Raw genomic sequence first — 4,949 nt, 5'->3', positions numbered from 1 at the left:
CATCCAACCCTGCCCCCTTGTCCTGCACTCCAGGCCCTTGCCCACAGTCTCTCCCCATCTTTCCTGTTGGCTCCTTCACAGTTAGGTCACCCTGGAGCCTTCTGTTCTCCAGGCTGAACAATCCCAGTTCTCCCAGCCTTTCCTCACACTGGAGCTGCTCCCTCTCTCCCTCTGATACCCTTGGTGCCTCCTCTGGACTCTCTCCAGCAGCTCCACGTCCTTCAGTCCACATCCACAGGGAATGCATGGCTCAGGGGAGCAGTAATGGGTTGGGTTTAGCTCTTTATCACTGCTAACAACTTCAAGTGCAGCACCAAGGGGAAGAACATCCTCTAAAACCTCAAAAAGAAACACACTCCTTTGCATGATTTATGAACTGAATTTGAACTGATCGGGGTGTGACCTTTTCCAGGAAGGGGCATCCACTCCTAACGCAGAGCTGGAGGCTTTACAAGCACCACCAATAAAGCCTGGAGATGAAGAGTGATTTATTAGTCACCAGCAACTTTCTAAGCATCTTTATAAGCTCCGGGAGGTGGGTATCCAGCACCATGAGGAAAATGCAGCTCCAGCAGCCTGCAGTGCTGCACAGCAAAGTGCTGACAGCCAGAAGGCACGAGAGCACGGCCATCCACAGCTGAATTTCCATAAACTGTGCTCCCATTTAGTTTCAATCTCAGTTAAGCATTTCACTGTGGGTGGGCTATAGGCTGGACTCTCGGAGCAGTACAGACACAGTGCACATTGCATCCAGCTGCCTACAGAGCTGGCATGCCAAAATTTGCACCAGTCCTACTTCCAAAGGCAGGAGTGGGGTGGGAGATGAGGAGAAAGTTTATTTCTCACTGTGGGGTGTGTGTGTGCTGTGGGGGAGGTACCAAACCCTCCTGGCTCGGAGCAAAAGAAAGGTCAGCAGTGCCTTGCTGGGTCAGAACCTGCTGAAAAATGGGGTTTTCCCAGCAGGTCACTCATGGCTCAGGGGTTCCCCAGCTCCACAAGCCTCTCCCTTCCAGCTGCAGCATCACCTCTACCTCGTGGCCCATCACTATCACAACAACCTGGCACCTTCAGTCTGCTTGTGCACCCACTATTTGCATTTGCAAGCCAGCACCTTTGTGATTTCTTTTGCATTGCTCCCAAACTCAGAGCGAGCCCAAGAAAAACAGCTGGGAAACCAATTCCTCCTGTGAAGAATCATCCGTGTGAGCTCTCTAGAAGAGTTGAGGTACACCATCGCCGCTGGCTTTCCTCTACTGGAGAGGGACTTTGGACATGGGCCTGGAGTGACAGGACAAGAGGAATGGCTTCAAACTGCAAGAGAGTAAGTTTAAATTGAATACTGGGTGAAATTCTTCCCTGTGAGGTTGGGGAGACCCTGGCACAGGCTGCCCAGAGAAGCTGTGGCTGCCCCTGGAAGTGTCCAGGGCCAGGTTGGACCGGGCTTGGAGCAGCTTGGGACAGTGGAAGGTGTCTCTGCCCGTGGCAGGGGGTGGCACGGGATGGGCTTTAAGGTCTCTTCCAGCCCCAACCATTCCATGATTCAGTGGTATTGGAATGCTGCTGTCTCCTTGATCCCCCCTCTTTGTCCATCTGTTACCTCAGTTCATATTTAAGGTATATTTACTTTCTCCTGATATTATGTTTATGTTCTGCCTCACACAGCAGTGTTCTTGTCCCTGAGGCACAAAGGACTGGGAATACATTTCAGTATTTTCTCTGTTTATCAGATTCAGATTATCACCAAAGTCAATACTGAGGATCACAGTGGTTTACACCTACTAGTGATTCCATAAGATATCAGCCTCTGGAGGGTAAAACGTCATTCCTAACTTTCTCAGGGATTTGCCAGTAAGAATTTGGAGCAATTTGAAAATAGCAAAGGGTGGCACAAACACTTTTGGAGTCTCCCAGTCTGTGAAGGGCAGCCTTCCCCTGAGACTCCATCAGTTGGGAAGGATGAAAAACCAGTTGGGAGGGATGGGGCTGCTGGGCTCCAGCCAGAGTCCTGGCTGCACACCACATTCCCTGCACGACTTATCCCTGACCTTGCCTACAGCTTCTCCCATCTTCAAAATGGGAATTACAAACCCTCCTACCTCCCTGCAGCCCATCTGTTTAGTTTGTAAATTCTCCAGGGCAGAGGCTGGTTTTTATTTGTGTGTACAGCACCACATACAGCCAGGTCCTGCTCTTGGCCACGGCTCCAGGCAGGATTGGAACACAAAGCAATGACGGTATCTTGATCAAACATGAACAACTCGGGTAAACAATAGAAAAGCAGCTTGATATTTTTTTCCCCCGCTGTCTCTGCTTTTCCGTGACTTGTTTATTCATCTCAAAGCCTCAGCAGACATCTAATCAAGCTGTTAAAGAGGCAGATTTGTGGTCAGTCGAGCACTTGGGGAGTTGTTAAACGTTCAAAACCAGTTCTAGTCAGCAAACAGCTTCTTTTTTTCCACTCCCTCTCCTGGGTAGTGATACGGTTTCTTTACTCGCTGTATGCTCCAATTACAATTGGGATGCAAGTTCTCTCCTAAAAGGTCTCATTAAGTTTGGGTAGGGACACCTGCCTTTTTCAGCCCCATCTTGTTTGCACTTTTTGGTCCCGATCCAAATCACGCCACAGACGAAGCAATGATTTCAGCAGGTTAAGAAAGAAGGAAAAATGTGATAGTTTCCAGATGAGTGTATTATACTAAATTTAACATGCCTTTTGGTACTTAGAATTTCCACTTTTCCCCCTTCCATTTATGCAATTAGAAATTAAGCAGCAGGAAACCATTCCTATTGCAGCCTCAGTTGGGAAGGGAACAGGCTCTTTCCCACAGAAGGAAAAGGGAGACCTGTCCTCACAAGAACATATTTTGCACAGCTCACATGGTTCAAAAATAGGTTTGGGATAATACATCTTTAATTAAATAAAGCAAAACAAATACAGACCCTTCACGTGGTAGTTACAAGTGCATATACATATATATATATAAATCAACACAGTCAACAAGCAGCAAGGCATCTGTGAAGAAAATCAAAAGGTTAAGCTTTTACCCTATTTAAAGAACAATGACAAATTTAAATTCCACTTTTAGAATTGTGCATTTTTTCCACACTCACCTATGTTGACTTGGACACCTTTGTTCTGATTATTCTCACTCTAGCAGTAAAGGACACACTGGGAATTGATATCTACAATGGATATCTCTGAGTTCCAGGGCAAGAAGAACCACCTGATCACAGGCCACCGCAGCCCACGGTAAGAATTAACTCTAGGAAGTCGTATTTGAGCTGGAGCAGAGCATGTAAGGGCAGGATGAATCGTTACCAGGGACACCAAATAAAAATTGAACTCATCAGCAGCCTGCAGGAGAGCAGGGGCTGAAGCTTTCTCTGCACGCTGCCAGTCGCTGTGTGCGGTGCTGCCACCGCCTGTGGCTCTCCTGGGTCTTGCCCAGGCTGGTGCTCCTCTCTCCAGCAGATCCCTCTGGCTTCCCCGACTGCAGCACACACACGGAGAACTCAATAAAACCCCCTTCCAAACCACAGAGGAGCTATGGCTCCAAAGTACATAGTTCAAATTAAAAATTGGGGCTGGATAAAATGATTCAAAATTGGGAAGAAAGAAAGATATCCTGTTTTCAATAAGCTGTTTTGACCTGACTGATGAATGCAGTCCAGCAGGGAGGAGGTGGAAAAACAAGGACATGCTGGAGCAATGGTCCTGGATGGTATCATGCTCTGACAATCTTAATGCTGCTCTGGCACTGGAGCTATTTTATTTCACAAGTCCTTCGCTCTGAGCGAGCTCCTCAGCATCTGTTGGCTCTGGGCACAGCTCAACACGTTCCTGCAGAGTGCAGGATCTGCAGAGCAGTGCCCAGGAGAGGTAGGGATGCAGGACTGCAGCAGCACCCACACCTCAGGCCTGGAAGATAAGGAGTTTCTCAAGCCCTCTGAACTCCAACTTACCCCTGAATCCATCCCCTTCCTTTCCTGGCATGGTTTAAAAAACAACTGTCACACAACTTGTTTTCCTTTCTCCTATTTGCTGTGCAAAATAGGAGGAGTTGTTCTGTCACTTTTCCATCTATCAGCACTCACCATGCAGCACAACAGGCTTTCAGTACAGGGAAGTTCTGCACCAACCTATGCCATTCCCCTTTCCTCTTGAGACATGCACTCACTCCTTGTGCTACGTGGACAACACACAAGTGAGGGACAAAGAAAAGCGATCCTTGAGTGTTCTCCATAGCTAGAAAATGGTGCTGAGTAAAGAAGCAGCGCAGAGAAGCTTCTGAGCCAGGGGAAGAGCAGCAGACAACACAACGAGGCAGCTCGAGGACTGGGGTGGATGTAAAGGGAGCGCTTGGAGCAGTGTCTTGCCAAGGCAACGAAGAGCTTTAAGTGGTTGTGACCCATTCCCAGACACTGAAACCTCTCTGCTCTCCCACAGAAGAGGGGTGCAAAAACAATCAGCCTGAAGGGTAAGCTGAGAGCCAGATGGCACGAGGATGTGTTTAACTCACCCACTATCCTGGGAAGTTTCAAACGGGGGTCACTCCACGACCCAAAGCTACAAGAGACAGCAGGACCTTGCTGCATTAGTCACACAGTTTGGATTTACCCGTTTGGATTCTGCCTCTTCTGAGAGGACAAAATTCCAATTTTAAAGGGCAACTGTACAAACAGGACATAGGAGTATTTATATTCCTCTCCAAACACCGACACAAACAGCAGGGGTCTAGTGGGTGATTTATGAGGTGGGAATGCTGCTTTGAACTGGATGGTGGATGGGGGTTGCTCTCAGCAGTGGGGAGGAACAAGCGACGGCTGGCTTTGCTGAGGAGCTCTCCCAGTGGCCCAGGTGGTCCCAGCTGCTGGCTACTCCAAATGAAGTTCTCTCCTTCCATTCTCCCTCTCTCTCACTCACATACAAAGTCAACACACCAGAGAAG

Source organism: Lonchura striata, chromosome 21 (assembly GCF_050655825.1).
Source record: "Lonchura striata isolate lonStrDom1 chromosome 21, ASM5065582v1, whole genome shotgun sequence".
In the NCBI taxonomy this organism is placed as follows: Eukaryota; Metazoa; Chordata; class Aves; order Passeriformes; family Estrildidae; genus Lonchura; species Lonchura striata.
This window is presented reverse-complemented; position numbering follows the sequence as displayed.